Genomic DNA, 13,012 nt, shown 5'->3' with positions numbered 1-13,012 from the left:
ACAGCTCCATCCCCTGATCGCTACTGTGCAGACTCTAGCTCCAAAGGACATTCTCGGTGCAACATGGCGTTTGTATCCCGGATATTTTGGCTTCATTTCTAGATAGTGAGAAGAAGTGGAGACACGTTGTCCATCTTTATATGCAGTCTATGACTGGTTTCCAATAGTGTTTTTCCATCTGAAATCAGTGGCAATGTATGGTCTTACATCATGTACAAACAATGTATTGTTTGTGTTCTCAGATCTCCCTTGAGTTAAACAAAGAATTGTTGCATTATGAAGATTGCAGCAACAACGACAAAATATGGAAACATCTAAATAAAAATTCATAAAATGCTGTGTTAAGATTTAGAGTTTTTCCTCCTATCTCTCTAGACTGGTTGTAGAAACATAAAACTCTGAGACCACCCATGTCAGGACTTTTTAGTCATGCCTTGTGGGGTAAACAACCTTCCAGTGCTCCAATATGCCCATCTGGATAACAAACCCCTGGCAAACCATGCACCTTGCTTATACGTTGTCTGGTTGTAACCATCACTGAAAATTCTGCTGTTGCTACTATGAATAGACTGCTAAGAGTTAGGGAACCAATTGCTGCACTGATCACACACATTGAGATGATTTGTGTCTCAATGTAACAGCTTAATCATGTTATTTAATCGTAATTGGTTGGATGATATTCATACACTGATGTGTTTTATATACACATTATTTTTCTTTAGCAAGATGACGTTAAAAGATAGATAAACTTTTTTGTCTGTCCCAGGTGACAGAAATTCTTCTTTTGACAGGGCTCAAAATAATTCACATTTGAAAACACGCAGTACATTTCTAAAAACAAGGCTCAACAATACACACATCTAAACCAAATTCCAGAATAGTCACATGAGAAGGGACCGTTAAAAACAGCAACTGACAAAAACAGGTTAAAAGTGCAGTGTCTATTTTAAATTGTTCAGGGTGGTTATTGCAGAAGGAATGAAGGATTTCTTGTCGATGTTTTCTCTGGGCCATGAGACCAGGCCGATGGCAGTAACTGGAAGGACTGGTGGAGGGGATAAAACGGGTCCATTCTGATCAGGGTGTCTTTACTGATCACTGTACAGTCCAGATAGGGGAGTTTGGGGCGAACCAATTATTTTGCTGACCTGTTTAGTTATAGGGTAGAGTTTTGTTTATGTTTGGTGTTGAGGGCGTTGTAACCAAGATGAGATGTTGAAGGTGAGAAAGGATTCAATAAGTGACTGGTACACCAGGGTTAAAATGTGCTTCCTGACATGGAAAGTCCTGAGTTTCTTCAGCAGGTGGTGGCGCTGTTGTACTCTTTTGTTTACTGAGTCAGTGTGCATGGAAAAGGACAGACAGATGCCTATCTCTGTTCCCAGGTATTTACAATGCACATTTATAAGGCAAATCAAGGGCAAACCCATTTCAACCAAAGACACAACGAGAAAATATACATTATTCGCTGTATTACTTTGTTTTTTATGCTTTGAGAGCAATGTGCTAAGATGCAGAAAATCATAAATTTTATGTTCAGGCTGTGTAAAACAAGACACACTAGCACTCTCCTGAGATAAAAAAAGAATTCCTGCTCTACAACCTGCACTGATCCATCCCCACTACACAAGAGAGAAATGTGCAAAGTGATTATGAGTATAGGACACAGAAGCATTTTCAATTTCCTGGAGGTGTAAAGTGTGGTGATCGCACACTGTAAAGAAAGGACAGTGGGGCTTCTGACTTAGAGGGCACATAAACATTGTTTTACCCTATTTTTTATTACTTTTACTTTATTATTATTTTGGGAAATTATCTTATTGATGACCCCCTCTGTACTCTCCCTTTACTGGCACAGCCACTTTTAACTTCAAAGAAAACTTTCTTTCATTGGCAAACACTTCCATGGAGGTTCTCAACTATCTGGCTGTGCTACGCGCTGCTAAATAACTCACACCTGTTTATTTTAAGGTATATAAATCTTCTAAAGCCGAAACTACAGCTCCTCACCAAGGGGCGACATATAAATAAACACAATACCAGCTAAGTTGAAAATATATTTGTAAAGACTATGTGTAATGTAATTGTTTAGGAGACGAATCTACAACAATATCATTCCAATCATGTAAGAACTGTAGGTGTTTGTTGACAAGAACTGTACATGTTCTTTCAACATGCTCACACATCATGCCAATCAAATTCTGACTCTATTGAATCTTTCTACATTTCTACTTAATATATTGTTCTATATTTGATTGACAATACACCTGAATATAAAGGCCATTGAATACAGTTGGAAACATTGGATCACTTAATGCGCTGTTGTGTGGAAATTGTATTGAAATTGAAGTCAACTAAATAATGCATGGGGCTTATGCTGAAAATGTGGTGATTTACAAAAACTGCAAATCCTTGCAATACTTGTAATAAAGCGTACATTGGTAAAAAAAATCTCTTGATTGCGAATTTGAAAATTCCTGGAAGGATTGTTTAATTCCAACGTCAGCATAGAGAGTTCTCCTTTCCTACTCAAGGCCACGCTCACTGTGCTTCTAAACTGTGCCTAAGACTTTGTTCAAATTGCCTCTGAAACACAATTATTTGAAAAGGCTTTTCAATATTTACTTTAAAATGTTTCGTATATTTTTACATTAGTCACTTTTTTCATTGTCTGAAGCTGAAGACTAAAACCAAACTCATAATCCACCACTCAATGACCCTTAGTCATGAGGTTTGACTAATGACTGAAAGAATGAGATTGTGAATACAAGAAGCTGAAAGCTCCTTACCCTATATCTTAGACTCCAGGGGGGCAGCTGGGCTCAGCCTAAGATATAGGGTAAGGAGCTCAGATGTCAGTGGAGAACCTCGAGTAGAGCTGCTGCTCATATGAGCCCAAAGGAATCAGTTGAGCTGGGGGCAAGTCCAACTGGTAGGAGGCTTCAGAGAAGACCCAGAACATGCTGGAAAGATTATCTATCTCATCTGACCTGGGAACACTTCAGGAGCCCCCCGGAGGAGGGATGTCTAGAACTTCTTTGCTTGACCTGCTGCTATTGCAACTAAACCCCAGATAAGTGTCAGAAAATGGATGGATGGATGTTCAGCTGTTGTATCTTTGCTTTAAGAAGCATTGTTATATCAGATTTAGTACAATATAAATAAGCTTATTTGTATTATCATTATTATTATTATTATTATTATTATTATTATTATTATTATTATTATTGAGTTTTACTCTGGTCCAAGCCAGGGCTCTTGTAAGGTTAAACTATTTGACAAACCCCAGTTTCACTGCAAACAACACGTCCTCGGGCTTCACACACCAAGTGGTGTGAATTTTCACATGCTCCATTTATGTTGATCACACATGGTTACACTCGGTTACATGGTGTCTCCATTACTAAGCACAAAGAGAGGTGCTTCGAGGTAGCACAGGGATGTTGGAGAGAGGAAAATAACAATGTAGATGGGCAAAAGGTGTGAGTATCTAAATGTATGTCTCTTAAAGGTCTCTGCAAGTGGGTTGCCTTAGCCGGCTGTGTATTCCAATTTAAATGTATGTGAGTAAATGCATCTTATATACAGTACATTAATGCAAGGCTCTGTCATGGATTCCACAAGATGTTGGACTCTTTCCTTTGAGATGCGTGTCCATGATGATATGATTCTTGATTCTATGATTCATTATATCTGCTGGTGTGTCAGCTACATATTCATGCTGCAAATCTCCTATTCAACCAGATCCTGAAGATGCTGTTCTTCAACCGCACTAGTGTTGAATACAAATGTTCAGTTTTCCCCAAGGTTTCTCCAGGCTGCTAGGTCTTTTAAAGGACATTGTTAATCATGTATGACTAACTGAGGATGATCTTTCTACACATACAGATAGAATAGGTATACCATTGTTCAGGTGTGCACACTTTTTAGGTTTGATTCATACTAACGTCTGTTGCGCTTACAGACAAGAAGATTTGGTTCTTGTATGGTTTCAAAAATGAGGCTTATTCTCAGCTTAAGGTCAAAGCACCTTGCTCACTTACTGTACATACAACTCTCACACAAACAGGCAATGAGCATGCAAAATCAAAACCATATCAGAAATATGTAAGCTTCCATACTAAGGACCCTTAATTTGCTGTGTTTTTTGAAAAAGGCCTAAATAAGGCAGAAAAATTAAAACCCAAAATAGGGTTTGGTTGGTTTTCTGTGTCCTCGATTTCATTGGAAAACTTCAATGAGAAACAGGTGAACTTCGGTACTTAGCTGTACTTCTGGTCACCACAGAAGTACAGCTTACTTGTTACCATGGTCACAAAATTTGTATCATTATCCTGCTGGAAGTGGCCATTAGAAGATGGTAGATTGTGGTCTTAAAAGGATGTGAGAACTGAAGTGTTACATTTAGTTTCTCCCTCATAGTCTGCAACTGCCCTGTGCTGGTGAGTCGGGGGCACACTGCAGCTTCAGATTTCTGTTGTTGGCTAAGGAGGATTTAGCAGTTTCAGAAATACTCAAACCAGCCTGCTGGGTGCCAACTGATTCAGGAGAAACATAAGCTGAGGCTCCTAACCTATATCTGCATTATTTCATGGACTGCAAAGCTGTCCCATGATTGAGTGATTGGAATATTCCATGAAGAAGCATGAATACAGTTGTCCCTAATAAAGTGCTCAATGAGGGTATTCAAACAATCCCGTGACATAAAATTTTCTTTCTCTTCTCTAATTTCACCAGCTCGTTTAGGAAATGGTTTAACCCAAAATTCAAAGTTATTGCTCTTCAATTTTGTTCCATCTCTGAGAGTTGTGTGGCTCAAAATTATAATGCTGAGCTGAACAACTGCAAACCATCTCATAAATGTTGAGTAGATAAAGATTTGATGAAGCCGCATAATGAAAAATCTTTGGCCGTTTTTCACAGCTCTCTCACATCTCTCATTCCAAGCTGGAACTATAGCTGTGTATTAGTTATGATAAAGTGGTTTTAGTAACTGAGTTTTATTCTATATTAGCACAGAATCATAATCAAAGATAAGGACTGTTGTCCTCTTTAGGGTCAGTATTGGTTGCATGAACCACTTCTAACACCCCAAGGTCCTGTATTGTACTAAATTAATTTTAGCATATTGAGTTATTTCTTCTTTGTCTGCCAGGCTTGTGTTTCTCTGTGTGGATTTATAGTTCAAATTATGAGAAAAGAGGAAAAAAATAATAAGGTACAGTCACAGGTCAAAATTGACTAAGGGCAGCATTTATGCACACTAAAAGATTAGCACAGGCAGACGACTCCACTTCTAGCCCCATTTTACAAATTGTCTCGTGGAAATTAGGTCGACACAATTTCAGTATTCTCTGGGGATAGCAATGCGCTTGAAAAACAGCATCAGGTGGAGGGACAAAGAAAAATAAATACTATTATTGCATGTGAGATAAGGCCAAGTGCTGGGAAGGAACAAGAATTTGCAAAAGCTTCTTTGGACCTCACATAGTTTTGAGAAATGAATAACGCGCACCCCTACAATTTACACACAGGCATTCAATTGAATTAAAACTAGACCCAAGGTGAAGCAGTTTTGGCTTTACAAAGTGTGCCTATCAGACCCAATCAGGCCAGTAAGTGCAGTTTTGTGTGATGCCAGAACACCGTGCCAAATTGTATCCTGGCTGAAGGGCAGAGGTCCTCAACTTGGTCCGGCCATGCGCCAGCACCGATCACTGGCGGGCCAACACAGTTTTAGCATGCCACAAAGTCACCACGCCATGTTTTGATGGTTTCTTTGCTTAAATATATGCATATTCTAATTAATTTGAGAATAAATGAATCAATGAAAGTGTTTTGTTGACTTCTGATTTCTTGCCACTGAAGCTTCGGTCCAAGCCCTGGCTCGTGTAATTGTCCAGAATGGGCCTAGCCACTGCAGTCTACCTACACTTAAAAGCTACGACAGATGGAGAGAGATAGGACATTATCACTTTGAACGATTCATTAGGCCTCCCATTATGCTAGGCTACAGTTGAAGCCAATGCCATTTGATAAAATCTCTGAAAACTGGATGAAATGTGAATAATGAAAAAACTTAATTTCAACACCATGTTCCTTAAAATATTTGAAGTGAACTAATAAAGTCAAAAGGTGATTTTGTTTTGTCAGTCAATAGCGATGTGTTTAGTGGTTGGGAAATACCAGTTCAACCTGTATCCTGAGATTTTTCAGCATTGTCCGACAGGCTTTTGCATTTCATTTGTACTTATTTATCAGTTTCCTCTGGTTTGTCCAAATTAGCATACATTTAAAACCACTGAGTTCACAATGTTGTAAACTGCTCCTCAACTCTTCTTACGATGTATTCATTTTAACTTTGGTTTCAGTGAATCCCATTTACCATGTACCTCAACCCTACTGTTGTTGAATATGAATGTGCAGTTTCCCCCCAAAGCTTTTTCTGCTGCTAGGTCTTTTAAAGGACACTGTTTATCATGTGTGACTAACTGAGGATGTTTCTTTATGTAAATACGCTTGTTTCTGCTCAGAGATAGTTGTAGAATAGGTAGACCATTGTTCACTGTATACAGGTGTGCACACTTTATATATGTTTGATACATGCAAACGTCTCGTGTGCTTAAATAGGCAGATTTGGCTCCTGTTTGCTTTGAAAGATGAGGCTGTTCTTACTTGGAGATTATTCTCCCACAATGTCAAACCACCTTGCTCACTAACTATACATACAACTCTCACACAAACAGGCAATGGACATACAAAGTCAAAACCATACCAGAACATTCAAGTTTCCATGATAGTGTATCTTTAGTTTGCTGTGTTTTTTCGAAAAAAGGCCCAAATAATGCCCAAAAACTAAAGCCCAAAAGTGGGTTTGGTTCATTTTGCAGAGAAATTGACTTGTTTATCGTCCTCGATTTCATTGGAAAACTTCAATAAGAAACTAGAATATTGAGTGAGTGATAACTTGATTAAATCCATTGATGAAATCAAGTTTCCCAGGAAGAAATGTACTGTCTGTATTGTTGCATTATACATGAAAATGATTTGGTCCTCTTGTGGAAAATAAAGTAATAAATAAATATAGTGTTTAATTTTGCAAATATGTTTTATGTATGTTAAACTAGTGTTCTCCTTCGTTGAAATTAACATGTTTACTTGTCATTTTCATTTCTATGTTTCTGTGTTTAGGTTTCATATACAACTTCTTAAAAGCAACACAAAGCACAGGATGCAGTCATTTTGTTTAAGAGTCGAGAGTGTGTGTGTGTGTGTGTGTGTGTGTGTGTGTGTGTGTGTGTGTGTGTGTGTGTGTGTGTGTGTGTGTGTGTGTAATCTCTGGAGAATCCATTGGCAACAAGAGGAATGCCTCATAGCTGGTAAACTGGAGCATATACTGCAGACTGTTCCCCTGCGATCTGTACTAACCAAGAGTATGTGGTGAATTTTAACTAATAAATTATTATAAAATGATAAACGTGATTTTTTAAAATTGTATAATAATGTAAATATAGCTGCAAGCAACCATTACAGGTTCAAGCTTGGTAGTGCTCAACAGGAGGAAGCAGCTTAATCAAACACATTTTAAGCCAAGGGCAGGTTTCAGGCTTTACAATGCTGAGCAAAGTCATCTCAGTTTACCTCAGATGACTGATCTGAATTACCTTGGGAGCGGTAATGTCTTTCAAAAGTATCATGTTTGAGATAAAATTACAGCGCCACCATCTGGCCAGTGGGGCTTGCATTTCTTCTTCATTTGTTGTGCAAGTTTCATGTTTGTTGTCGATTATGACAAATGATAATAATATACCAACGCAATAGGATTTAATCCATTCAGGGTGTAAACCTTAACAATGACAAGGTTAATTATCAAGGAAACAAATCCAGTTGTTGAATCAGGCACATTTCAGTCTGCTCTGTTCTAAATAAACATAAAATGCATAATAAATCATAAAGGATAGACATAAATAACTAATTCCCCACACACATCATGTCCATCCTTTCCTAAAGATAGAAATGCAAGTGCTTTTTTGGCCTTTAAATGGAGTAATAAAGCTAACACAAATCAATAATGTATTATAAAAGAACAGGCGAGAAGCGGCTTTCAATAGAGTCCATGATCTAACAGAACAACAATCTATTTCTTTAAAAGGTCAGTGAGCTATAAAGCCTGCTCAAATAGCATGCCCTCCCCCCCCTTCTCACTCTTCCCTGACACTACAGTCACTCATATATTTCCAATGCTTTGGGGAATTATCACTCAGAAGCCATGAAAAAGCATTTCAGACCTTTTCTTCGTCTAGGTAATCACTTTATTAGAGACATGAAGATGAGTTTGTGCTGTTATATGGATCCAGAGGGTGTAATGAAATTTGACTCCGCCGCAGAGTAACAATATAATAAAAAAGGGGAGGGAGCCTAACAATCGATATGATACAAGCTCCGTCTGCTTCTCGATTAATGCTGAAATTGATTGGTAATCACTTCATAAAAATGAATGAAGAGAATATTTATATTTTAATGTCTTTTAACTAAATTGAACCAATGGAGTTAGACAAAATATGAAAACCTTTTCTCATTAGTGGGGCAGTGCCTTTGAAGAAATGATGACACTGGTCATTGCAGGTGGTTTAAGGTTAAGGCTATATGAATGAAAGATAGCCCTATAGGATCAACTTTTTTGTTACTTGTTAATTAATCTCTGTGTTTGCACAAATATAGTAATATTACACTCAGATGGATTCCACAGTCATTGACCTTACTCTTAGGTCAATTGTTTTACGAGACATTTCATCTGAGATACAACAATTGGATGTACGATGCTTGCAGCATTTCCTCACCCTGTTCTTTGTTAGAGCAAAGTCTCCAAAGAGACACAGAAAGAGACAGAAAGACAAAAAGGCGCCCTTAGTTCAGACTGGAACATAATAAAACTGGACAAGATGGTATTAAAAGTATTATGAAATTGTGTCAAGACTTGTACACATCATCAAAAGTTGACAGCAGAGCCAGATGCTTGTCTTGCATGACAAGGGAAACAGCTTTGTATTGGGGCACTGCAACATTTTGTACCAATGCTCAATCAAAGATTGCTGCAGCAGTAACAAGCAGAAGGAAAACAGTTGACATTTAGGCTAAAAACATGGTGTAAAGGAAGCCGTTTCCAGTCGAATGTGAATGTCGGGCTTGCACTTGCATGACACCACAGGAGCAGTATTGAGGCATTTTCTTTTATTTTTCTGTTGTTTTGTTACTTTTGAAGAAGTGGTCGCCATTGATTTTAATTGTATTGAATTTAGCTGCAAAGCTGTTTACCCTTGAAACTCCAAACCTGTTTTATGGACTCAAACCCCTCCCCCACCCCTCCATCGGCATAGTGGTGAGTAGATAATGAGTGAACTAATCAAGGTACAAAAAAGTTACCAATCCATATTCAACCTTTAATTAAAAATGTTAAATTGTCAATAATATACTCACATTTTGTGTTATTTAATGCATAGACCACAAATGTCACTATGTCCATATCAGAGAATATCAAAATAATGTGCTTACTTTTTGCATAACATATAAATAGAGTTACAGGTTGGCTTTAAGAGGGTCACCCTGAACACAAAGGATTGTACAGTTTCTGGAGCAAATAAAAACGTCTGATTAAAAGTCAGTTCATCATCGTGCTCACTAATACCTAGGTATTTGGCAGCATTAGAGGGAATAACATCCTGGCTATTGGAAAAGAACACATTACTGCTCAGTGTTACATGTGGATACCCAGTACTACTAATCCTGTTCCACTCAGAAACAGCTGCCGACCGACAGAGGGATAGGTCTCAGCTTATTTACGTTAAATGAGGAAGTGTCTGATCTGCAACAGGACACCACAACTAGGATTAATACAAAGCAAACAAACATCTACAGAACTCAACACATTTGCACATACACATACATTTCCGTGTACACGCACACGCACACACACACACACAGTAACACGCAGCCAGAGGCACAAAGGTTACACATACATACTGGCACATTTTCTCAGCAAACTGTGGCTCGCATGCTTGATTTCCCAAAGCATTTAGGCTCCCGCATCCATAACCCTAACATATGTAGCAACTAATACAGTTAGAGCCCAGGTCTTTGCTTCCATGTCTGCTCACTTAATTATATTAGGGTTGATTCTATAGTTTGATCCAGCTATCAATGTCAATCATGTTAGCGCGGCTCAAAGCAGCAAGCCCTTGAGGGGGATTGGCATTGGAGGGAGGAGGAAGAGAGGAGAAGGGCTGGCAGCTTTCTAATGCAATAGAGCTGCCAGATCTGAAAGCTTTTTATTACATTAATATGTTCCTGGATAATTCTATCTCCTCTCCTAATATGACTTAGCCTAAAAACCCAATTAAAGTCTCATTTATCCGATCACCTCAATCAGAGATGGTGACATGAGGGTGTTCAGACAGTCCTGTGCTGGTTGCTTGCCGACGCCCAGAGGATCCTGTTTCCTCCCCCGCCACAGAGCGAAGCGTAATAGGAATGGTGAGGCAGCGTTCTCTAACTCATGTTGTAGCTTCCACTTGCACACACACAAAACAGGAGCAACATCTTGAGGCTTGTTTATATCCTGTGCATAAAGAGGTGTTACACAAATCACTTAATAGATGTAAGAGGATAAAATAAACTGCACAATACAGTGTGAGCATCCAAACAATCAGTGATGCGAGCTGGACATTATTAGACCTCATGATTAACTCCTCATGACCATTAGGTCAGTGGGTTCTTGAGTATTACAGCTTTAGGAGTTACATTTGGCAAAGAGTTTGACAAACCTGGCTAAATCAGGCCAGATTCAATTGTTCTGATCAATCTGAGCACAACTTTATCCAAGATGGTGATGGAGTGAAGGTATTTCAATCTCAATTTCAATGTGCACAAGGTTTTTGTCCATTGATGTGCACAGGGTTTTATTTTGTGTGATGCAGTACCATTCTCTTGAATGTTTCATATTTTGGTAAAGCAAAGAAAAGAACGGGCCAATTGAGCTGTTCTTGTTTCCCTTAAATTGACCCTCATGGTCACCTTATCTTGTGAGCCACAGTGCTTGTCTATTCAGTCAGGGACTTCCATTGACAGATATTCTACTTTGCCCAGAGTACTCACCAAGCACCCTTATGTTGGACCCAACTGCCTCTGTTCAGGCAAAGGGTCGACTGAGTGCCCTCTTGGTTGCACCAAGAGCCCTTTTGTTCAGGCTATAGTCCTCAGTAGCTTGACTGGTTGGCCCTTGCTTTGTAGTGTGTTTGTGGTTAAGCTACGTCTGCTGCCAAGAACACAGTATCCAAGAAAATGCCAAGCCTGTATATCTAAGGCTTTTTGCCAGTTAAGCTTTAGGGAGTTGGGTGAGATAGTACCAGGAATGATAGAATATGCACACAGAATAAGTAGTGGCGATTGTCGATATGAGTTGAAATTTAATTTCAGTTGATATTGAAAATCAATATTGTAAAATAATAAATGTAAACATTTTCTTTTAAATATTAAATTAAAAAAAATTCTCCTGAGAACAAGTTTAAGAAAAGCAGCCAATTAATCATGGATTTAAAGTCTAGGAAGAAAATGAAAAGTGAAACTTTTTCTCAAAAAAGAGGCCAAAAACTTTCACAACTATATTGTGTTTTGTGTTCTGTCGATATATTGAGCTTTTGTTATATTGATCTTGAACAACACTATTTTGTAGAAATTATTGTTTTATACCCCAACCCAACATAATGATAAGGCTGACTTTACTTTACTATTTGCAGTTGTAGCTCTTATTTTCAGCATAAAAGCCTCGATAGTTGATGTATATGCGTCACTCAGATGGTGAATTAGGTTCACCCCAAGTGTAACTCTGATAAGCCCCAAGTAGACTTCTGGTTTGCCAAGTTCCCCTCTGCTAGATCTAAGTCACTGTATTGAATGACTTCAGGGTAAAGAAAGAACCCTAAACTTTACCCTTTTCTGAACCATCACATGCTCAAAGTGCCTCTTTAATTTGATTTTGTCCCCAAACCTAATGGATTAGGTGCATGCCTCTAACGTTGCCTCAACATAGTTATTTCCAGAATTCAAGAAACAGAATACCAGCAACATCAAATGAGTCAGCTGTATAAATAAATAAAACATGAATATATATTGTTATTGGTACCATTAGCATTGGTATTCACTGTTTCTGAAACAATAGAGAATAGTGAGTAGGCCAGCAGCGTTTGCTGGGAGCTGCTGTCCTTTCTGCTACTAGCACAAAGCAAACAATATAATCCTGGTGAACTACTAATAGGCCTTTATTGTGAAGGCACTGAACAAACTCCAGCTTAGGTCAGTGTTTAGAACAGTTATAACCCATTGTGAGACAATAGTCTAAACAATATCAGTGAATCCGATTCTAGAATTATAAGGGAAATATTTAAAACAGCGTGCAGTCACAGTGACCTACTTAAGTTCTGAGCTGCAGGCAACATGTGCTTGTTGCATTTTGGGCGAGCGCAAACCTCACCCCTCGGCAAGATTAGCAACATGCTTTACCCTCCTGTTCCTGTTGTATGAAAAAGCACTCACACCTTGCCTAGATCAAAGCTGCTCTTCGCGGCTGCCGATAAAACAGCACTGCTCAGATATCCTCATGTTAATTTGACACATAAGGGTTACATGTTGTGAAAATGCAGAGCCTGTGCATTAAAATAAATCAATGGCAGAGGTCAGAGGCACGTTTAACAAGCCTTATTGAAGCTAAAAGACGTGCTACATGCAGAACAATTTGGCGAAGCAGGCGTTGTGTTGCCTGTCAAATTGCCAAAGATGAGGGAGAGTAACCAGAGAGGAGTACACCCGTTTATTCTTTATTGGCTCAAAACAGGACGCTGAGGTTAATGTGGAAACATCATCATCGGAAATAATTAGATGTGCTGATGATTGAAATTGGATTCTTCAGAGAGCTCCGTCAATTGGCAGAACATTTTCCGCTAAATCATACACAACCACT

General features: G+C 38.6%; 1 protein-coding gene across 1 annotated transcript in view; it reads right to left on the bottom strand.

Moving 5' to 3' along the window:
- The window catches only part of ctnna2 (catenin (cadherin-associated protein), alpha 2), a 282,069-nt gene that overhangs the window by 181,358 nt on the left and 87,699 nt on the right, over nucleotides 1-13,012 (bottom strand). The window lies entirely within an intron of this gene.

This window comes from Hippoglossus stenolepis, chromosome 2 (genome assembly GCF_022539355.2).
Source record: "Hippoglossus stenolepis isolate QCI-W04-F060 chromosome 2, HSTE1.2, whole genome shotgun sequence".
Taxonomy (NCBI): domain Eukaryota; kingdom Metazoa; phylum Chordata; class Actinopteri; order Pleuronectiformes; family Pleuronectidae; genus Hippoglossus; species Hippoglossus stenolepis.
This window is presented reverse-complemented; position numbering and strand designations above follow the sequence as displayed.